The 24,514-nt window shown below is 37.4% G+C and overlaps 1 long non-coding RNA gene across 1 annotated transcript; it reads left to right on the forward strand.

The window, feature by feature from the left end:
- Nucleotides 1-18,368: 18,368 nt before the first annotated feature.
- LOC122478813 lies at nucleotides 18,369-21,686 on the forward strand. The gene is made up of 2 exons (XR_006296170.1): nucleotides 18,369-18,834; nucleotides 19,224-21,686. It is a non-coding gene; the product is annotated as an uncharacterized LOC122478813 (long non-coding RNA).
- Nucleotides 21,687-24,514: the final 2,828 nt, after the last annotated feature.

Here is a 24,514-nt window from a genome sequence, read left to right on the forward strand (position 1 = left end):
GGTAAGTCCAACCTAAATCACATGTGTGGAGTGAAGGAATGAATCCATCCTGTTCTTAACTACTCCGCAGCATGCATATCCATATGTGTGTGTATTTATATACATTTGTATTCTTATGATCCAATTAGCAGTCTCTTTGGCCTCTTGTTGAGTGATCAAACACTGGTATGAAATTTCTCAGTATTTTTTAGTCTTATATGAAGGCCACCAATCTGTCATGTATCAAGGCCAATGCATTTGTGGCATTTAACCCACATATCACCTTGAAGGCAGAGGCTACAAATGTTTCATAACTCTCCTCTGTTTATAGTTCTGATACATTTTATTCTTACTCCTTATTCTTACCACAACCTATAGTCCACAGATTCAGCCCATCTGGGAACCATTTTGTGCTCTGACAGATACCTTTAGCTTTCTCTATCTAGTAACATACAACATAAGCTACCTTAGCTCTTGCCCTGACCATCATAGGCCATCACATTGGTTCTGATGTAATCACTGCATATCTATTCCCCTGGTCAAATTCTGTGAATGTATCTTCCCTTTCTAGAAGTGATCCAGATTTCAAAAAGAAATCATCAGTCTGATAATAAGGATGTATATACCACTTTTCCTATATTGCAAAGAAGCTCGGTAAAGGAATTGACCTATTGGGTTTGAAGAAGGCATGGTTCCAGTCTTCTCAGTTTATATACTCACTCACTGACTTCAGTGACCAAATCACAAAATGAAACACTATTTCTCTCTCCTTATGAAGATTCCAAACCCCAAGACCACCTTATTTTGGATCCACTTCTCTTGGTACCATTTTGCTAATAATTTTGGTTGCCAAGGTGGATTGTCTCTTAGCTCAGTTCTTTTTTATGATTTGCTTCAGGCACAACTTGACACTCACATGCCCCTGGGGACACTCCTGTGGGAAGCTGTGAACTATAACTTGGTCACTCTGCCTATTATCTTAGAGATAGAAAATTGATGATAAGGAGAAATTGTTAAAGGAAAGTTGGGCACTTGTTCCAACATGGCTTTTTTTTTTCCCCACTGGAGAAATGGAGGTGTCTGCTGTTAATTGATGAGGGAAAGCATGCCCTACCTCTTTCTCAGCTGAAAAAAACAAAACAAAACCACAAAAAAACAAAAAACACAACAGAGTTGCAAATGAGGTTCATTCAGCTCTCAGTTCAGGTTTGCACTATAATTTAACCCATATAACATCCATTGGGGGTGAGAACTTAAGAATGGCTTTATTTTACCCATTTCATTCTCCATTCATGTAGGTGAGCTTTCACTTATAGCCTCCAATGGGGGCAGGGAGGGTGGTGGCATAAGTCCATCCCCTTCATCACAGAATCTCATCTGGACATTCTTTTTTTAAGTTTATCTTGAGAGAGAAAGCAAGAGGGAGGGGCAGAGAGAGTGAGAGAGAGCATCCCAAGTAGGCGCTGCACTGTCAGCTTGGAGCCTGACACAGGGCTCGAACCCATGAACTGTGAGATCATAACCTGAACCAAAATCAAGGGTTGGACGCTTAAACAACTGAGCCACCCAGGCATCCTGGACTCTCCTTGAGCTATTCCCACGGTCCTTGCTCCTCTTAACTACTTCTCTTTCATCCTAATCCCAACCTACTCTGTTGTGGGTGCTCCTGAAATAGGTCTCCTTTTCTGTTCCCCAAGATTTCTGTGCTGGACAGGTCCAGAAGATAGAGGAGGGTAAAAGTGCTAGTCTGGCTGGAAAGTAGAATATAAATTTTAAAAAGATCTGACACTTTATATTATAGATGTTTATTTCCTATCAACATATCCCTTTCCTTTTATATCTTACGTTAAAAGCCTGTCCTCTGCCCAGCACAGACAGCCCGCATTCTATCACCTAGGTGTAGAAGCTTTCAGCTCCCAGGAAATAGGGATGGGTGAAAGAAAAACTCACCTCACTATGTCGAACAAAAAATAAGGTGGCAAGTGTTAGCTTGGTCAACTTCCTGACACCAATTTACAAACTTCACATCCACTATCTTTACCCCCACTTTCTCTCCTGGTACTATAAAACACATGTCTTTTTTATTATTTATTATTATGTATCATTTGTTACTCTTTTTTTGATGATCCCTCCAGCAGGGACCTCACTGCCATGCTTAACTTAATGGTTCTCCTCCATCATCCAGCATTGCTTAATCTGTATCTTTCAGTATTCCATGTTATTCTCTCTCTCCCTCCTATCTCTCTTCTCCCATTCATACTCATTTTATTTATAAGTCATTCATACTAGCTGTCTCCACTCTCTCATTCTTCATTTCCCCCCAGTTTTCATCACTTTGACCTTTTGATTTATGCTCTAGTTCACTAATTTGTTCTTCAGCTGTCTCTGTCCTTCAGGTGTGTCTACTCAGTTCATCTACTGAGTTTTATTTCAGTTACAGAATTTTAAATTATAACTATTCTTATAAATTTTTGCACCAGCCTATTTTGCTACAAGAATATGGTATCTTTTTTTATTAAAGCTTCTAAAGATACTAATTATACTTTAAAAATCACTCTCAGGGCTCCTGGATGGCTCAGTTGGTTCAGTGTCTAACTTCAGCTCAGGTCATGATCTCATGGTTCATGAGTTCGAGCCCCACGTTGGGCTCTGTGCTGACAGCTCAGAGCCTGGAGCCTGCTTCAGATTCTATGTCTCCCTCCCTCTTTGCCCCTCCCCTGCTCATGCTCTGTCTCTCTTTCTCCCAAAAATAAACATTTAAAAAAAAAAAAAAAAAGAAAGAAAAATCACTCTCAGTTTGTTGTATTTATTTTATTTCCTCAGGGGTTAGTTCTGCGTATTCGGATTTATGCTTATGTTTCAGGGTGTGATTTTTGCTTAACTATTTGGTGATTCTTGGTTGTGTTTTTGTCTTTGACTTGACTTTCTCTGCTAGCTTCTGTTATTGTAGCATCTTCCAGTAATTATGAGGAAAAGATACCAGGTCTTCTATGGAGAGTGCTCCTTGTAACTCTTGGGTGTAGCTAGCATTCAGGACATAGCTTTGCTTTGTGTGAGGGCACGGCAAGAGAACAGCTGTCTGGGAACCAGGAAGTAGGTTCTCAGCAGACACCAAATCTTCTGGCATCTCATCTGATCTTGAATTTCCCGGTCACCAGAACTGTGAGAAATAAATTTCTACTGCTTATAAGCCACCCAGTCCATGTATTCTGTTATAGCAGCTGGGGCGGATTAAGACAGCATCTGAGTTGGTATAAGTCAAGATTAGAAAACTCACCACCAGCCTTCTTCAAGTATTCAGGAATCTATTTAAAACTGTCTGAGACAAAGACATCTGAACTTTGAAACGACTGGAATTGTTGCCCAGGTTTTCAACCTTCAGTTATGCTCAGATAGCATATCAGAGACTTCTCACTAAGGATATTCATTTCTGTGTGAAATTAGAAATAATCTTATAGGGCACCTGGGTGGTTAAGCATCTGACATCAGCTCAGGTCATGATCGTGCAGTTCATGAGTTTGATCCCAGTGTTGAGCTCTGTGCTGATAGCTCAGAGCCTGGGAGCCTGCTTGGGATTCTGTGTGTCCCTTTCTCTCTGTCCCTCCTCTGCTCACACTCTATCAAAAATAAATAAACATTAAAAAAAAAAAGGAAGAATCTTAAGTTTCCAAAAAAGAGAGTTGACTCAATTTTTTCCTGTCTTTATAATGCAATACAATGGAAATGAATGAGGCTGATGGAGAAGATAATGTCATTGAAATATTCATGACAAAATTAATGAGAGAAAATCACATTATAAAACAATATGTGCAGAGATTCTTTAAAAGGAAAAGCTAGGGGCACCTGGGTGGCTCAGTCGGTTAAATGTCTGACTCTTGGTTTCATCTCAGATCAAGATCTCATGGTTTGTGAGATTGAGCCCTATGTCGGGCTCTGTGCTGACAGTGCAGAGCCTACTTGGGATTCTCTCTTCTTCTCTCTCTGTCCCTCCCATGCCTATGCTCACACTGTCTTATTTAAGTAAATAAACTTGAAAAAAAAAAAAAAAAGAAAAGTTAAATGCTTATAGAAAGGATAAACCACAAAATATAAAGTGATATTTTCAAGATGTTAAGATTTGGGGGATTTATATAGCCTTTTCTGTGAAGCTAAAATTTATTTAGTGAAATGTACTACTTTTGTCATCATAAAAAGTGTTGTTATACACACATTTTCAGAAATCTATCTATTTGGATAAATCAAAAACCTATATAATTGTTCTGGATCATTAAATAACATCCTAATTCTTTCATGCACAATTGTAGTTTTAAAGAGTTGCTATAATAATTTAGGTGATTAATTAAAGATTGAGCTAAAATTATATCACTTAGGAGACTCATGATCAACTTATGGTAAAAACAAGAAAACAATGTCTAATGTTGAGCCTTTTATTCTTTAAATTTTCGTTTTTGTATCTTATAGCAATAGCAAGATAGCAATTGCAGCAGTGGGTAGGTGGGCACAGTTCTGAGAAAAATATTGCAGAAGTGGTTCTTCATTGCCAGCGGAAGCTCATTGCTCACCCTGCAGGCTGTGTCTTAGGCAGTAGCCCAACACTGCCCACTAGTGGTTTGTAGAAACAAAGCATCAATGCCAATAAAGGGCAGGTGTTTTGCGTAAGCTTTCTTATACCTAGGACTTTCAAATTAGAATGAAAATTTGTTTATGCTTATAGAGTTTTGCAATTCATAATAAACAGCCTCCTTATTTTATAGATGAGAAAACTGAGAAGTTAAATGAATAACCTTAGATCCCACAGCTACATCGTAATAAAGATGGGAGTGGAACCTGGGACTCCATTGTCCCTAGCCAACATAATTTTTGCCAATCTGAGCTACCTTAGCTTTAAATTAGTTGGCTGATCTCTTAGAAGTCCAAGGTATTTGTCAAACATAGTCCTGAGTTGTAGACTCAATTATGCACAGGAAGCTTATGGCTCCTCATTATTTTCAGCCATCCCTTAACTTTGCCTGGTGATTTGTGATACTTTGGATATAGATAGACCTTTGAATTTTGGGGACCTATTTATTTATTCAAGTTAATGTTACATAGATGAGATGTGCAGATGGTTAATTTAAAACATCACCCAGATATCTGGTTATTGCTGATGAGATAAAGCCAGCACAGGAAGGCTAAACTTTCTGGAAATGCACTCCTTGTCCCTGATAGCAATGGTAACTGGCAGAGTCTAATAACATTTATTGCAGACATATTTTCATTGTTAAAAGGGCATGTTGTTTGTTGAGTTAAGGCTTGTGTGGAATTATTATGGTTTCAGTTTCTTGATCTCCTTGACACCCACAAGTAGAATTGTGGCCTTTATGTTGTGCATTTTCTTGTGGAAGAGGCACAAGTGAAGAAACCACAAAGGTGTTAACAAGTGAGATGGTGATACAGCAAGTCTAACAATTTGACAGGATGTGTATATTTGCATATCTCCTCTTGATTTGGTCTTACTTCCTCCCCCGACTGCATTTAGATATGGGAGCACTTGATTAATTTGCAAGTCTGTGATTAGAGGGAAACTCAACTGCATTTTGAACTGACTTGTAGATAGAGTTCACTGAAATGAGAGTCAGACTTATGATTAATGCCTCTAGGTGGTGCCTGTGACCTGTATTTGGATTCAGTAGCTTATCAGAGACAGGAAGAATACTATAGAGGAGTGTGTGTGTGTGTGTTCCACTTTACAAGCTCTGTAGGGAAATAGTGTTAAAGACCAAAGAGTGAGCTTGGGGACCCTTTGTGGTTACTCAGTTTTTATTTTTCCAATATCCTTTGTTTTTTCCCTCCTGGGAAGGAGAATTCACGAAGTTGACATAAAGAAGGAGGTGAAACCCAAGGAAGAAATTTGGAATTTTTAAAACTTATGACTAACAGTTTATGTTTTTAGGGGTGAAAAAAATGACTCTTTCATGTATATATTGCATCTAATATTTGTCTAATAAGCATATGCAGAAGGCATTCTGTTAGCATGCTACTCTTTTTCTGTGATGTGTCTGTATAGCCAGTCTTTTTCTCTCCCTTTGTTTTAGCCCTCTCTACTGTGCAGCTTGGGAAGGTTGATTTGATCACTCAGGTGTTTTTTCTGAGTTGACCTCCTGTGTGATCTGGAGGTTCTGTTAGTGTTACAGTGTAACTAAGGTGTATGTCCATGTATTAGTCTAGAAAGCAGAGCTGGAAGGACCTTTAGAGATCAGCAAGGAAAGGAGTTTTCAAATTCTCCATTTGTGTGATCAATAACATTTCAAGCACAGATTGCCTAATCATATCTTGGGTTTAGAATAATTAAATAAAACAAACAAATAAAAAGGTCGCATAAGTCTGTAATTAACAGAGCCTGGATTGAATTAACAGAGCCTCTCAACTATACAGATTTCACTATCATTCTACCATATCCACTCTTTCAGTGAATTTCAGTGGATTTTCAGTGATTTCATAGACCAAAAATTTGGGGGGTCAGTTTAGGATTGGCAGTGTTTTACGTAGGACATTAAAGCCACCCCTAATATCATGTCACCACTACTTCACAAAAGAAGAGATATTTTAACATCATGTGGGTAAGAAGGATTTAATCTCAGAATTGATGACAGTCTTTCGATTTAATAATATATGTAAAACTCTACATTGTTCATTTCACCAAGGACAAATGAGCTCCTCTTAGTTTATTGGTAATCCATGAGCAGCAGTAGAGAACTATCTAGGACAGTCTCTTCATTTTTTGGATGGAGAAACTGAGACCCAAATAAATTGACTTGTTTAAGGTCATATGTCTTGCAAGTAGCAGAGAAATGAGTTTTCCTTATTAGTTCAATAGTTAGAAAATTGGATGGCCCTCTCCCCATTTTTCTCTTTTTTTTCTGCTGTTGCTGAGCGAAGGACACATACAAAAGAAGAGGCAGTGTATGTCAGGCAGAAAATAGATCCCATAGTGGAATTTTCAATTCTATGTCATAACGGTATTTTTATTTTCTATGAAATCTAACTTGTTTTTTTTTCCTTTGTCATCTGTTTCCTTCTTTTCCATGTTTCCCCCCAGATTTACAGAGGTATAATTGAAAAATAGAAGTGCATATATATAAGGTGAACAACATGATGATGTGATAAGCATATACAATGTGAAATGCTTATCACAATCAAGATAATTAACACATCCATCACCTCACATAGATACCATTTTTTGTGTGTGTCGTCCATTTTGTTTCTGAGTCCCGTTTAGAAATATATCAGTACGTATTTAAGAGAAAGGAATAATGTTTACTGAGTACTTGCTCAATTACAGGGATTTTGCTAGGTGTTTTGCATAATTATTTAATCTTTGCCTGTCTCACAGCAACATCTGAGATCTGGATGAATAACATTAAATGCCAAAATTTCCCACACCATTGATTTTCCTCCTGTTCGGTATTTTCTTTAGAAATACGGAACAGTATCTTCTTGCCATCTGGAATTAATTGTATTATTGCCTATATATCTACACATTCTCCCTCGGTCTTCATTTTACTACAGCTGTGGTCAAAGGAGGGGCTTTTTAGAATTACCAGACAGTGCTGGTGGAGGGAAATAAATCAAGATGAGCTGCATTTGTATGCAAATTAATGAAGGGGAAGGAGAATCAAGTCAATGAATGCCATTTCCTCTTTGGGAATCATTCCCCTTGTAGCAAATTGGGTGAAAGTTCCCAAGTAACCAGTCTTCACTAATATGACCACCAGGGGGTGTTCAATACTGTCAGATTCTGGTGGTTCTATCTCCAGCAAAATCACAGCACAAGTTTTCTGTAATTATGTCTTTTCTCTCTGTCCATCCTTTCTGCTTTAGAATGGGACCATGAGGTAAATGTTTTATCTTTACTATTCCTTGACTTTTGGAGCTTTAATAATATTCCATAGAAAATAAGTAGTCCTTTTATGAGATTAGACTATATATTATACATGAAATTTTGAATTTACTAGTTACCTTGACCATTGCTTCTTAGACTTACTAGTTACCTTAACCATTCTAGAACCCTCCATGAAATGATGGAGGATAAACATGCCACTGGAAGGCCCTCTGCCTCTCACCTTTAATTTTCTCATTTTATTTTATTTGGTTCCAGGCCATCCTTTACATCCACATTTAAATTCCTTTCTTCTTAATAAAATATTTTCTGGCTGTTTGATTCTAGAGAACTTTCTTCTAAACTCCTACAGTTCCTAATTCTCCACATAGTCCTGTATTGTCTAACACCACTAGCTTCTGCAGTGTTGCTTTCTTTCCTCTAGAAGGTTAAGAACTCCTGGAGGAAAAGCCCTGCAAAACCTTTTCCTCAGGCCACAACAGTGTAGGAGTGAAACTGTGGTCTCAATGACCGTGGCAAGACATATTTTCAGGCTTCATCCTCACCCACTGTGTGAGAACTCCAGCTCCCCCAGATGTGTCCAAACTAGCTCTACAGGTCTGCCTGAGCTTACTTCACCCGTTGGTCGCTGTCAGGAGGAGCTGGTTCTGGCTCCTCTCTCCTTCAGGGATGCTGTTGCTGGGGCCACCAGAAGCATCTAGAGTCCCTGCTGTTGCATCTGCCGTGCTAACCAGCAAGCTGGCCTCCTCTCCGGTTCCTCCTGCAGAACAAGATTTTAGTGCTTATTGACCTTTATTTACACCCTTTTTTTTTTTTAATGAACAGCTATCTCTCTTTTTTTCTCCAGTGTACAAAATCCAAGGCCCTTAACAAAAAGTTTTAAATACAGAAATGTTTTTCTCTGTGTTGAGGCATTAGTGTATGTGTACGTGTGTATATGTGTGTGTGTTTACCTAAGACTTTTTGTTTTTATGAAACAGGTATATTACTATATACTTTAAATAATTTATTTCACAAAAGCCTGTGTCCATAGAGTAAAACAGTCTTTCTATGAAACATTCAAATAACAATGGCTTGGGCACCAACCAGACACAGGAGCAAAAAATTCACGCTTTTCCCTGGGTGTTTTTTTCCAAGTATCTTGAAACTTGCCAAGGTCTCTTATACTCTTACCTCAATTCCATTCCCTAGTTGCTTACCCGCAGCTGCCTTCTGAAACTGAATACAGCCCTGAGGGCCATAGGCTGCATCCCTAAGCCCCAGGAGAATTCTGCTATGAACTCTACTGCAGCCAGGCATTTCCTCAATGTGGAGGCACCACTGTCATGGTGTTCCTAATGGCCTACTGCTCCTGGTGAAAATATCTATGGATCCACACTTTGAGGTTTGAAAGAGGATACTTCTCAGCATCATGCTTCATTGAGGTGCCCACAGTAAAAATACATGACTCAGGCTAAATAATTTTTGATTCACTTATTGATTCATTGACTCACATGTTTTTTTCTTTCATTCAAGAAAAATGTTCAATGAGCATGAACTCCATGTCAGGGACAGTGCTAAAGAGCTGGATAGACATTGCCCATCTGGTGTCCTGAGAGGACCTGGTGGTGGTGGTGGTAAGAGGCTGTGTTGGAACAAGTTCCAGCAATTAGATACACACCGGTCCTGAAACCCACTTTCCTTTCAATGACTTTGGCCTTAGGTCTCAGTTTGGGTGATCCGTGGCCTAACCTTTCTTATGTGAGTTTCCTTGTGGAAAACACCTTATCTTGTTGACATCTGGCTTGGGTTTGGATATCTCCATCCTCTCCCACCCTAGCTCATCAGACATGTTTTTATATCTTTGACTCTCTCAAGAGTATGGCTTTGGGATTCATTTCATTTTTTACCAGGACGCCCTTTTACTTCATACACATTTATAAAAGCAAATGGTTCTACTCTACCAAAAAGATCTGGGCTCTAAATTCAGTTGCTGTGTTGAGAGAGACATAATTCTTTTAATCTACAGAATCTGAGCCCTGATTCAGATGTAATATCTTGTAATAACTGTGTATATAATTTTGAATTCTTTTTCTCCTCCTCTTCTTCCTCCTAACTTAACTTTATATATAATAAATGCTAGCAGATATTATTAAAGATTCTTGAAAACATATTTTAAAACCTGCATAATCACCCATTGTGTGAATGTCCCATAAATGATTTCACCATATGATTGGGGAGTTTGTGTTTTGTTTGTAAATTTTTGCTGTTATATAGAAAATCTTGTGATGAGAAACGTCAGATATAAATCTCAGTCCACACATATTTCTTTAGGGATAACTTCTAAGAGTAGAGTTACTTATTAAACAGGAAACTTTTTTCCATAATTTTTCACCAATTTTTCTTTCTGCCAGCAATGTATGAGAACTATCCCACTGCATCTTTATTAACTTTTAGCATGTATTATTTTGGCATTTTGATAGAGGCATTGTTTTAATTTATATTTTTTGGTTACCACTAAGAATGTACATTTTAATATGTTTGTTGGCTTTTGTATTTCTATTAGTTTTTAATGCTTTTCATGATGATTTATGAGCTTGCTTTATATGGTAAAAATACAATGGCCCTTTGTCATAATTGTGCCAAGAGTTCTTTCTCCATTATGTTGTCTTTTCATTTTGGTTATAGCATTTTTGATATGTATAAACTTAAAATTTTTATATGTCCAAATTTTTTCATATTTTTTGTGATTTCCTGACAAGTATAATTTACATCCAAATATCAGCAAAATATTCACATATTTTTCTATTTAATTGTTTTATTTTATTTTATTTATTTATTTTTTTTTTTAATTTTTTTTTTTTCAACGTTTATTTATTTTTGGGACAGAGAGAGACAGAGCATGAACAGGGAGGGGCAGAGAGAGAGGGAGACACAGAATCGGAAACAGGCTCCAGGCTCCGAGCCATCAGCCCAGAGCCTGTCGCGGGGCTCGAACTCACGGACTGTGAGATCGTGACCTGGCTGAAGTCGGACGCTTAACCGACTGCGCCACCCACGCGCCCCTAATTGTTTTATTTTAAAGCCATTTTAAAACCATGAAGTTTACTAGATTTTATAGAATAACCTCTTCTTCCTCAAAGATTGATCTAGTGTACCTTACATTCTTTGTTGAATAATTAATTTTCCCTCTTGTTATGATGTTGACTTTATGATATGTTCTTTTATGAACGATGGTTATTCTGAGTTTGTCAATTTTGTTTTAGTAATCTGCCTGTCTCCCAGTACAACATTGACTTAATTACTATGATTTTGTTTTTAAGTTTATTTATTTATTTAGAGAGAGATAGAAACAGCATGAGTGGGGAGAGGCAGAGAGAGAGAGAGAGAGAGAGAGAGAGAGAATGAGAGAGAATCCTAAGCAGACTTCACACTGCCAGCCCAGAGCCTGATGTGGGGCTCAAACTCACCAAACCATGAGATAATGACCTGAGCTGAAACCAAGAGTCGGACGCTTAACTGACTGAGCCACCCAGGTGCTCCAGTATGATTTTACAATAAATGCTAACATTTGGTAAAGCAAGACTCCTTTATTATTGCATGAAGAAGTTACTCTGCACTCTTGTCTATTTATAGTTCTAGGCTAAATTTAGAATAATTTTATCCAGTTGGGATTTCTCATTATTCCATTCAAAAAGTGTTTATGGAGTCCTTCACCATGCCAGGCATTCCTTATTCTAGGTGCTGGGGAGTGGAATGCACTTATGTCCAAGATAGACAATCACTGCTGTCGTGGGGTTCATGATCTCTCAGAGGAGACAGACGGTAGACAAATAAGGAATGGCTGTACGGCGCAGAATCAGGTGGCATTGGTGTGACAAACAAAAAAGCAGGGCAATGGCAGAGAATGATGGAGATGGTGTCAGAGAATGTTGTTCAAGAATATTTCTCTGAGGAGGCCATGAGAGAGTGAGTGGAAAAGAGCAGTCACAGGCAGAGGGATCATGGGTTCCTGGTGCCAGAGGAGCGGGAGGAAGGCTTGTGTGATCCGAAGGAATGAGGGGTTATAGGGATGAGGTCAGGAATGGAGTCAAGGACCAGATCATTTGCACCCCTGTAGGGCCTGAAGAATACTTTGGATTTTAGCCAAGTGTTTTGATGAAGATTATGAAACATTTATAACTTACTTTGGGAAAGAGTTGATATATTTTCAGAATTCCATTTTTCCTTTGAAGAAAGTAGTCTCTTACCATGTTTTCGTTTCCTTTTATCCCTCCACCTCCTTCTACTTTACACTTTATAGTAAAAATTTGTTTATGTAGGTTCCTCACATGTTTTTAGGTCATTTCTAGATATTTTATATATGCTTCATGGTACTGTCAGTGGAATATATATTCTATTGTATTTTCTAACATACTTTCTGGTATACAAGAAAATGTGGATATACATTGTATATCTTACACTTGAGTACTAAATTTGAAATTTTTGATTAATTCTTTACCAGTTTTGTGTAAACAGTTTTAATTTCATCTTCCATCATGATGACAGTATGTCCTCTCCATTTACATAGCTCTACCAGATCAAGAGTGATATTGGATAGATATCTTTGCCTATTTATTATTTATGTAAATGACTCTAGATTTATTTTTAATATAAGGTTATTATTTTAGAATATTTATTTGCACATTAAATAACTTCCTTCTAGTTCTAGCTCTTAAAAGTTACTTTTTTCCCTGTAAGAATGATTTACTGACTTTCAGATTCCTTGTTAGCATCTTTTGATGATTGTATGGCTTTTGTTCTTTGACTTGTAGATTTAAGGAAAGATTTCTAGGAAAAAAAAAGATTTGTAGATTTCCTAATATTAAACAATTACTGGACTCTTTAAATCAGTGCTGTTCAGGGGCGCCTGGGTGGCTCATTTGGCTAAGCATCTGACTTCGGCTCAGGTCATGATCCCACAGTCCATGAATTCAAGCCCCGTCGAGCTCTGTGCTGACAGCTCGGAACCCGGAGCCTGCTTCAGATTCTGTGTCTCCCTCTCTCTGACCCTCCCCTGTTCATGCTCTGTCTTTCTTTGTCTCAAAAATAAATAAACGTTAAAAAAAATTTAAATCAGTGCCGTTCCATTATGGTAGATGTTTGCTCTAGTCTACTGATCAATTTACTTTGTTCTTATTTTATTTGGTCCTTGTCAAATTCACATAAGACCAATTTATAACTTTTGTATTTTGGACTCACTTTGGTCACCTTTGTTATTTTGATTATGAAATTAACTGGATCACCTACCAGTAAAAATGGTCCTAAAATCTTTTACTGGATATAATTAGATGATAGCCTTCAATTTCTTCAAAGCTTATCGATCTTCTCTTGTTTGATATTTTTCAAGTCAGTTTTGATTCCATATATTTTCCCTCTCAACCTTTTATTTCATTGAGATTTGGGGATTTGTCAGCACAGACTTAGTAATTACTTAATTTCAGGAAAATCTCTTTTCATCGTAAGGCCCTTCTTGTCCCTGTAATTTAGACTTGAGACCATAGAGGCAGGACTGGGGTGATCTGAGAGACTGACATTGGGCTCCACTCATTTGTCCTTATCTCATTATCTATGAACAAATATATTCAGATGGAAGCAAAGGGAGGCAGAAGGAGATGTTTAATTATTGAACATGGATTTCAAAAAGATGCATATTCTGAATACTTTAACAACACAAGGGCTGGTACATGATGTAGACTAGTGTAGATTGATATAGAGGGTTTTGTTGGCAGACACCTAGGTTTAAAACCAGACTCCATCACTGACTAACTGACCTTGGGAAAATTGCTGTGCTTCCCTGTGCTCTAGGTTTTTCATTTGTGAAATGAAGATTAATTCATTTGCTGATTCAACAAATATTTATTATATTTATTGAGAGCCTCCTATGTGTTAGGCACTGCTTTCAGATCTGCAAATGCCTCAGTAAAAAAAGTACTTGATCTTTGAGTGTATCCTACTTGGAGTTCTTGAGCCTCTTAGATATACAGATTAACTTTCCCCACCTTCATTGAGATATAACTGGCACATAACATTGTGTAACTCTAAGGTGTATAATGTGCTGATTTGATGTACTTACATATTGCAATATGATTATCATCACAGTGTTAGCTAACACCCCATCATTTCACATAATTGCCATTTCTTTTTTGTGGTGAGAATATTTAAGATTTACTGTTTTAGCAACTTTCAGGTGTACATCATAGGATTGTTATTGATTAATCACAGTGCTGTACATTAGATCTCCAGAATGTATTTATTTTCTAACTAGAAGTTTGTACCCTTTGATGAGCACCTCCCCATTTTCCCTGTCTCCCAGCCCCTGTTAACTACCATTTTGCTCTCTGTCTCTATAAGCTCAGCTTTATAGATTCCACTATATCATATAATATTTTTCTTTCTGTGTCTGACTTATTTCATTTAGCTAATGTCCTCAGGGACCATCCATGTTGTTATAAATGGAAGGATTTCCTTCTTTCTCATGGCTGACTAATATTTTATTATGTAGAAATATAATATTTATATGTAGATATTTATGTGTATGTAAATATGTATATTTAATACATCTACTTTATCCATTCATCGATCAGTGTTCATTTAGGTTGTTTCTATATCTTGGCTATTGTAAATAATGCTGATATGAACATGGAAGTGCCCATACAACTTCAAGATTCTATTTTCATATCCTTTGGATGTGTACCCAGAAGTGGGATTGCTGGATCATATGGTAGTTCTATTTTTAATTTTGGGGGAACCTCCACACTGTTTTCCATAGTGATTGTACCAATTTACATTCCCACCAGCAGTACACAAGGATTTTCTTTTCTTCATGTCCTCACCAACAGTTGTTACCTCTAATTTTCTCAAGGATAGCTATTCATTCTAACAGGAATGAGTGATCTCTTACTGTGTTTTTTAATTTTTTTTTAATTTTTATTTATTTTTTATTTTGGGAGAGAGAGAGAAAGGGTCCACAGATCATGGCTTGAGCCAAAATCAAGAGTTGGACACTCAACCAACTGAGCCACCTGGGCACCCCTCAACCTTTTTTTTTTAAATCAAATTTGAAGTTATTGGTCACTATTTCTTCACATTTTTTTTCTGCCCCTTCCTCTCTGTTCTTTCCTCTGTGACTCCTATTGTACATACTTTGGTAGCTTGTAGTTTCCCACAGCTGCCAGAAGCTCTGTTCATTTTCTTCATTCATTTTCCTTTCTGTATAATTTCAATTGACCTGTTTCCACGTTTTCTGATTCTTCTACCAGTTCTGCCATGAAAAAGTAGTTGGGAGTAACTTTGGGGTGGGCACTTCTTTATAACACATATGGAAGTCCTCTTAAATGACATTTGAGTTGAGACTAGGTCATAATAAAATCTGGTTTCCAAAGGTGATGGGTTATTCTCCAACTGAATTGCAGACTCTGCCTCCATGGGTTGGAGAAGGGGGGTTGATCCTTCCCTGGGCATCTCCACACACCAGTGCACTTGACGGGAATTTCTGTGTTCCTACTTTAGCTCTCCAGATATGCTATACAGACAAGTGTTCTAGTTCTAAGAACTTTATTTTTTAATAACTCGTTGCCAATTGTTCTAAAACCCCTTCCATTTGCAAAGGAACTTTTATGATTTAGGCAGACATGAATTTTTCATAGAGAAGTAGGAGGACTTAATTATAGTTTCAACACACATTGGCATGCTTGGAAGTATCCAAAAGGAAGTCAAAGAATTTTGAGAATTTAAGCCAAGATACTTATTTCATCTTAATAATGTTGTGGCTTGATGTTATTTTACCTAGTAAATATTCCCATAAGTATCAGATAATTGGGCTTTATTCTATGGCCTGAAGGCCAATATTCTTGGTGCAACCAACTGAAAGACTGAATTCCAAAAATGGAATTTCTCCATGGAAAATATGTTGTTTCCAGCCCTTGGTATTCACACCTAAGGCGATTTGGCAGCTGTTCTTTGGCCAGCGGAAACAGGCATGGTGGTACATAAAGGCAGTTTCTATGGAAACCTGAACCCAAATGATACTGGGGCTATGAAGATCAAAGGCAACACCCTGAATTGTTTGGAGAGCCCAATGAAGGTTTCAGAACTTTATCGTTCTCCACAGAAAACACTACAGCCAAGAATTTGAAATGCTTTCTTCTCCAGGTGCATTAGAGCTATGTGCATAAAATAGAAATTTGTAGTTTGCTCATGAATTTATCTGTTCTAATTATTTTACCAGCTATTTTACAACATCCTTCTCTGCCATAAAGAGAATTGTCATCTTCCATTAATGCTGTGATGAATACGGAAATGTCGATACCACTTCAAGATCCTATTTTCATTTCCTTTGGGTGTATACCCAGAAGTGGAATTGCTGGATCATATGGTAGTTCTATTTTTAATTTTCTGAGGAACCTCCACACTGTTTTCCATAGTGATTGTACCAATTTACATTCCCACCAGCAGTACACAGGGGTTTTCTTTTTTTCACATCCTCACCAACAGTTGTTACCTCTTATTTTCTCGAGCATAGCCATTCTAACAGGAATGAGGTGATTTTTTACTGTGGTTTTTAAATTTGTTTATTTTAATAAATAAATAAAGCAATAAGACACACAAAATATGCTGAGCCTATAAATTTGGTGGCAGAGATTGATTTATTTTCATAAACCATGGATAATCTATTCAGTGTGTTATTTTTCCCCACACACTCTTCTTCCTATATACAAACACCCATGTTGCCAGATGCACACACAGCTAAACCACAGTTCTACCTGTAAAGAACATTTTGACCTACAGTAGTATTTTCTCACATTAAGTGTCATCCTTGCATTGATTCTTTGTTTAGTATTTCGATACAAATCCCATTATTACAACCTTAGCAGAAATTAAAGTGGAAGAAAATATATTCCCATGAACGTGTCTTCCCAAGAGTGCATTTTGTTTTTATTTTGTGGAGCTTGATTTGGACTCGTTTCTTCTGACAAGCTCCCATTTTGTTAAAGTCCTGGTGAATGACAAAGGAGCATTTTCTTCCTGACTAGTGCAGATTGTCAAGATAAAATCTCTGAACATACTACATTTGTTTGTGGGGATTTGAATCCTTGGTTTCAAGGGCCATTTTAGAGTCAAGTGGATATGTTAAGGTTAGTTGAAGTAATCAAAAGCATCATATTCACCATGAAGTAATGAAATGAAGACTGGCTATGTTTATGCCAAGATTTATGATTAATTTGTGCACATGAAATATGGAGGGAGGGAATGGTATAATTTGAAGAAGCTCTCTATGAAATACTTATTAAACCTTACAAGGCCTTTACTTCTCATAGACATCCAGAACCAAGTAATCAAGCTACCTAGACCGTATTTATTAGAGTCTAGTTTTCTTAACATTCCTGAAGGGAGAAGTTGCTCTTTCCCACCTTACAGGAGCACTCCATCTCTGCTTCTCCTCTCTGAGACACAGAGTACCAGCCACACTTCCAAGCTGGTTCTACATTTTTTCTTTACTTTTCACTCCTGCTTTCATCCTTCACCTATGAGGGGCACACTTGCCAGAATCTCCTTTCATCATACCTCTACTTTTTCCTTTCCCCACCACAAACAAAGGACTTTTGACTCAGAATTGTGATAAACCTCAATCTGGAATTTTCACTTTTCTTCTTGCAAAGCATTATGTTTTAATAGTGAGCTATAATATAACTAAGGTTTAAATCAAACTGGCAAATTGGCTGTTTGCCATTTAATACACAGACTCATAGGATGAAAAGATATAGAAGGGAACTTGGAGAGTATTTATCAGTATTTTGCCATCATTTTTCACTAGAGGACTTCTGCAGAGGAAAAAGAGCCAATTCAGCAGATGTCTGGAGGCACAGAGAAAGTTCCAGTCAGAATGAATATAATATATAATGTCTTTGAAGTTCACTATTTTAGCTTTAAAATTTTCTGCAACTTTGAAGTTGATACTAAATTATACCTTTACTTGTTTTCTAATAAAATTAGTTCTAGAATTACTTACCATTAAGTATAGTGGTCCCTATTTTTCCTTCACCTTTGTGTAGCATCTAGCACATATCTTTATACCTTGAGGAGATTGTAAACCCCAATGCAAAAAATACAGACTGGACAATTATATCCTATGGTAGGTGAGTAAACTGAGACCTAGAAATGTAGAAATTTGCTTAAGATCACCATGGTAGAATCAACATGAGAATTCAAGTCTAATGGCTTTCAGCCCAGTGAGCTTCTCATCAAACTCAGACATATGTTTCAACCTGATATCTTTTCCACATGTGTTCCTGGAAACTAAGGTTTCTGTAAGTCAGGAACATCTTTGGAACCTGACTGACCTCACTTAACCTGGTTTTCATGCCATATAAGGATACCTGAAAAACCACTGTAAGAGTAATTGTGTGTCTATATATGCCTCTTTCAGTAGCTTTGCTCACAAGGGGAGACGTGAGGGGGTGTGTGTGTGTGTGTGTGTCTGTGTGTGTGTGTGACAGCAGGTGAAGTAGGGAAATGGTGAGTGGTGGTGGTGGTGGGTAGCATTCAACAGATTATTTTTTTCCCCATTTTCTGAAACCACTACTTTTTCCTGAAACCCATTAGTCTGGTTTTGGCTTTAAGTTGCTGAAGGAAAGCATTATTCAGGGAGTACTGCAGGGGCTGATTCTTGTGGAACTCATGAGAGTTAGATTTGGCTGATGTCAAAATTTTCATCAGATTTTGAATTTTCAGAGACATTTTGTACTCTGCTTATGAGATTGATATAAATAGTTTTGTTCTCTGTCTCCCAGATAAAAGCATGGATAAAAAGAAGAATTTCATTTGTTCCACATGGAAGATACAAAATATATTTGAATGATTGGATGGATGGATCTTTGTGGATAATCATTAATCAAATTTACATAACCATTTTCATGAATAAGGGAAAATTTGCTATTCTAAGTTGACAAAAAGAGGTAATACTATGTCCCTTAAAAAATATAATACAAGTGAAATGTACACACTCTAACCAACCAGGTAGAAATAAGGAAAAATCCTTATTGCTTCCTTTCATAGGTGAGCTTAGAGAATTCTGACTTTTCTCTTTGGTCAGGTGAACTATTCATAGGTATTATGTGAATGCCTTTACCAAATAATCCTGGATTTCTCAGGATACCTATTTCAGTGCCAGCCACTCAGATAGAAGTTGGGAATATAAAAATAGCTAAGGTCAGTTGTGCCTCAAGTTTCTTACAGTCCATTGGAAAGACAAGTACATGAATAACTAACCATAGTATAACACAACAAACTTTTATGCTGGTGGTACAAATGAGAAGAGAGATTCTGTTAATTGTTGTTACTGCAGGGGGCTACAGAGGGTTTCACTGAGAAGATAAGTTGTAATGCAAGGATGTATTAACTTGGAAGTGGAAAAGTGGAAGGAGAAAAGCGATGGCAAGGCGATGCTTGGAAATGGGAGAGTGCCATGATCTGTTGAGGAAATGGCAAAGAAAAAAGGTAAGTGCAGGTTCGACCAAGAAGGGCACTTGTGGCATGCCAGCATGAACCTGGGAGCTAGCCAAGGTTTTAAACCGAGAAATCATTGATTGGGTTTGGGCTCTTTAAAAAGATATCTCTGACAAGAGCTTGTAGAATCAATTGGGTGGTGGGTGGTGTGAGAAGATTAGAGAGAGGGGGACCAGTGTTATCTAATTCTGTAGCCCCTTTTTTTTTCATACAAACTCAAAAGTTGCTAAAAATAAAAGAAGGTTTTAGAAAAGCTGATTTTATCTCTGATAGGTGAGGTGACAATAAATAGAGATAAAATGAAGTTGCATGCAATGAGAAGGGGAAGTGCAGGTGCAGGAATTGTGTGAGGAAAGACTAAAAAATCTCTTTAAAACAAGACATTCAGAAACAGTGATTTGTCCAAGGTTGTAGAGATGTTGGAAGCCATCACAAAATGATCCTTTAGCCAACTAGAGAAGAGTGAGAGAGCAGTGAGAAGACATATCCGTATTGTGTATTTATTCCATATGATGTAATGTTAAATGAAAAAAGATATAAATTTTTTTTAAGTAAACATACTCTCTGCCCTCACATAATCACAGCCTCCCACAGTACCAGCATCGCACATTAGAGTGGTACATTTCTTGCAGTTGACGAACCTACACTGACACGTTATTGTCCCTCAAAGCTTTGTAGTCCACATTAGGGTTCCCTCTTGGTGTTGCACATTCTGTGGATTTTGACAAATGTACAATGACATGTATCTACTATTATAGTTTATTACAGAATAGTTTCACTGCCCTAAAAATCTTTTGTGCTTTTTAACACTTTTATATAATAATCATAACATTTTAAAGACATATATGATATATATGTACGAAAGATTGGAATTAAATTGAGCAGCATGTTTTAAGAGTGCTGATTCAGATTTCCTGCTCACTTATAGATTCATATTTCTTGCTTGGCCACAGGACATACTAATGTCCTTTCCTACGATCTGGCCATTTACTAGATCACTCTAGGCCCATTGGGCATGTTTTATCATTAGGCCTAAATAACAGCAAAACAGGATTACTTGTGACAGGAGACAGTTCCAGTTTTTCATGAATGTTTACAATTCATTAAAATATGTGGGGGAAGAGGCTTCATTTAATCCAAGAGCAGTGAAATAAACATGTTAAGAACATCTAAATAATTTCAACATATTCATTTTTGTGTTGGGGGAGGGCAGTCATTTAGAGTCCCAGACTCTGATATCTCCCATACTCTCAGACCCTATAGCAGCAGTGAGAAGGTGTTAAAATCCAGCACACCTGTTCTCTGCCAAGCAGTTATGGTAGTGATAGGGTGGTATTGGGGCATGGGTTGTATATGTGAAGAATCAGGTTCTGTGACTTTAAAAAAGTACAGTTACCTACATGGCAGGGAAAAAAAATTGAAACATTTAAAGAGAAAAAATGGTGCAGGGAAAAAACATTCTAGGAAAAAACACCTAATAATCTAAATAAACTAGATGACTCTCATCATCTTTTGTTCCTTTTAATTCTGGGAGTATCCTGGTTGGAGCAAACGAATAAAAATAAGAAATAAAATATTGTTCAGTTATGAATGGGACAAAAAGGGATTTCCATAGTATTCTTTAAATGGCAACGATAACTTTTTCTGAAGATAGATGGATACTTGTAAGGTTACAGCTGGGATAGATCATGTTCAGGGATAGTTTTGGAAAATAAAAAGCTGATATTTTAAATAAATACAAAATTGGAAGATTAAAAAAGGAAATGATTGGTTGTGTTTTGCTGCAAGAAAGAATAATTCTAAGAATGCTTTTTCTTTTGTCTATCTGCCATCTACTTCCTATGAATTAAATATATGAATGTCTTCTTCAGAACATTGGGATGCCACCTTTTAGAATAATTTCCATTTTTTGGTAAAGGTGTTTAAATAAAGACATGTTTGGGCTATGCTTGAGAAGGCAGGAAACATTTGGCTGTATTGAAATTTATATCCAGCTATAAATCCAGTATCTTTACCTCTTGATTTTTAAAGGCAGTGGTGAAAGGGAGCACAGCATGTGGTGAATTATGAATGAAGACATGAAAGGATTTCTTGGTCTGATGTGAAGCCAGTTCCTCCCCCACCACACTCTGTTTCTGGAGTTGTCTTGAGTCCATTATAAATATGACTCTAGTGAACCATACAAATATCTCCTTTGGAGTGTTATGCACAGTGTTAATATGTAGTCTATCCCTGAGATGCTTTTGTGCAAATAAGAAGTGCTACTTAATAAAAATCAGTGTGTGCAAGGGTACAAACTAAATATCAAACCTTCAAAGCGTCTTCATGACAGAGATTACCAATTCTGACTCTAATTCATTATTTATATAGCAAAAGCATGTGGGAGTATGTGTGAGCAGCAGTAGAGGAGTGGGGAGAATCTTCCTGTTCACATCAAAGGTGTTAGGATACCAGGGACTGTTATCAGGATTCCTTTTTGAAAAGGAGTCTCCAAGACTTTGGGGGAAAGCTAGCTAACTAACTCTCCAACTAACTAACAGCAGTGAAGGGATTCGCTGAACCGGACACTTGTGCTGTGAGTACCCTTCTAAATATATGTTATACTTAACAAAGTTTACATTAAAAAATAGTGGTGAGTGCTTTGGGAATAACAGGCACCTAGGCCACTTGGATTAAGGCACTTAATTGAGAAAGACAATTATTGACTACTAGTGTCTGGTGAAAATAGGTAGGCAACTCAGGTGGAGATAGCTGACAACTGGTCCTAAAGCTTGGGATCTGGTTTGCTACTGGGGAGAAATGGTTTTGAGAACATCACTTATAAATATTCTCCAACACTGCTCTGTGTGAATGTGTCCCACATAACACCAGGAAGGGGACTGTAAACATTGAAATAGCAATTGGCTCTTTAGTTGCCAAACAAATACTTTTATGTGTGGGGATGGTTCCTTGTGTGCTGGAAAGAGAAATTTATCAAAGGTGAGATATCAGAATTAGTTAAAAAGTGGGCCAGCAATAGTAGAAGCATGGCTGCCAGGAGAAGAGAATGGAAGTGACAGCAGCAAACACAGAGGATATAATCCAAGGAGAAAATGATCCCTGCAGGACTCAGTGAGACAGAGAAGCTTTCAGGATTTGAAAGAATAATTCAGAGCTCAATATTCAAATGCCACTAGGATTCTTACTACACACTTGATTGTCCCTGTAACTTCCTCCTCCTCAGAATAGCCCTTCTACAAGTGACCTGGGAAAACAGGGATTATATTCCAGTTGCCATTTTGATTGTCATCAAATCTTGGTTGTTTCCTGATTGGAATGATTTCAGAAAATAAGGTTTATATTTTAAATTAAAATAGCCAGAGTGGGTGGGGTGGACTTTATTTAAAATATGTACATGTTTAATAAATATATTTATAATTTAATGTATTTATTTAGGGTATTGTGCTAAGTGTTGAGTGGAGTACCAAGAAGTTAAGACCCAGTCTTCTCTCACAAGAAATCTAGTGAAAGAACTGATAAGTAGTCATCTGTTTCCAGATTTTCACATCTAGGATTGGGTGGTGGTTCGTGTGGTAAATTATTCAAGATAGACTAACTGGTGTAAAAACAAAACAAAACAATTCCCAGATTGAGCTACTTACATGTCATATTTTATTGCAGGTCAGTGGAGGTGAAAGGATCATTTACACTCTTTCTATTCCATGCCTCTTACATCACAAAGGGCCTTGGAGTCTTCTATGGGATCCTCTGCATCTGAGCTTCCGTTAGGGTCAGGCCTGGAAGATTTTTATACAGTCTAAGCCTGAATGTCACTTCACTTCATTCTAATGGCCTCACCACCCACTGATTACAAGGAGGTCTGAGAAATGCCGTCTTTCTGTATTCCCAGAGGGAAACAAAGTGGGTCTAGATGGCATACAACATAGTCTTGTGCCATCAGAAGGGATCTCTCAGGCTTATTTTTTCTAATTTCTGAGAGTTTGAATTGGATTTGCTCTTCAGCCATTAAATTTCCCACCTTTTAATAGGAAATAGAAGCAGGGAAGACAACACTTATCAAATATCTACTGTACATATACATGAAATCAATTAGCCCTTAACCAATCTATTGAGATGGGTATGGTTCTGGGTTACATATGAAGTTGCTGAGGCTGGGAGAGGGTAGGCAGCTTGTTCAAGGACACTAGCTAGAGATCAGTGGAAGAAGTGTTTAGATCTGCATGTCTGTTTCCAAGGCATTTATTCTTCTATTATCTCTGAAGTAGGAAGTTTAGCTAAGGAACAAATACTTGTTGAATTAATTAAAAAGATAAAAGAATTAAGTTACAAAAAAAGGCAAAAGTAAGCAATGAAGAAAAAATTGTAAGAAACATTTATGGGGTTTAATAATTTTTTTTTAAAGTAAATGTATGCTTAGAATTATAAGAAAAAGGTGCTCAGCACTTAGCTGTTGTCCCACCCTTCAACTAAACCTAGGGAGCAGTGACTGGTTCGTTCTTTCTTTCTTTCTTTCTTTCTTTCTTTCCTTCTTTCTTTCTTTCCCTCTTTCTTTCCTTGTTTCTTTCTTTATTTCTTTTCTTTTTTTTTTTACCATTCATTCAGCAACTATTTAATGGAAGCTTAGCATGTATGCATCATGAGGATCAGGGATGAAGAAGACAAACATAATTCTTTCTTTCACAAAGCAAGCATACACACACATAAGCCTTAAACACCACTCTCATGTAGCTTTTGTTGGGTTTAGGCAGCCCTTTCTCTTTAGGTGCTGCACTTGAAATCTGCTGATCAATATCTTTCTTCTTTCAAAGCAGAGGGGAGACGTCCTTCTTAGAAAGTAGTGTTTTGAGAATTCTCTCTGTGGGGAAGCACAGTAATAAGAGACTTGTTCTGTATTCCTGAATGCTTCCAAACAGCAGTCTGCTTTTCTAGAAATTGTTGGATGGCTTCTCCCAGGCACAGGGGGGAGCTCAACATTTAAGAATCCTACCCCAAAGCGTCTTTGGAATGGAGTGGTTAAATTGGTTCTTGAAGGTTGAAATGTATCTTTTCAGCTCAGCAAAATCAGCTTCCTTCATGCTTGTATTCTTCCTTTTCAACCAAATGCTGTGATTTTGTACTTGCCAAATTGAT

The sequence above is a fragment of the Prionailurus bengalensis genome, chromosome B1 (genome assembly GCF_016509475.1).
Source record: "Prionailurus bengalensis isolate Pbe53 chromosome B1, Fcat_Pben_1.1_paternal_pri, whole genome shotgun sequence".
Lineage (NCBI taxonomy): Eukaryota > Metazoa > Chordata > Mammalia > Carnivora > Felidae > Prionailurus > Prionailurus bengalensis.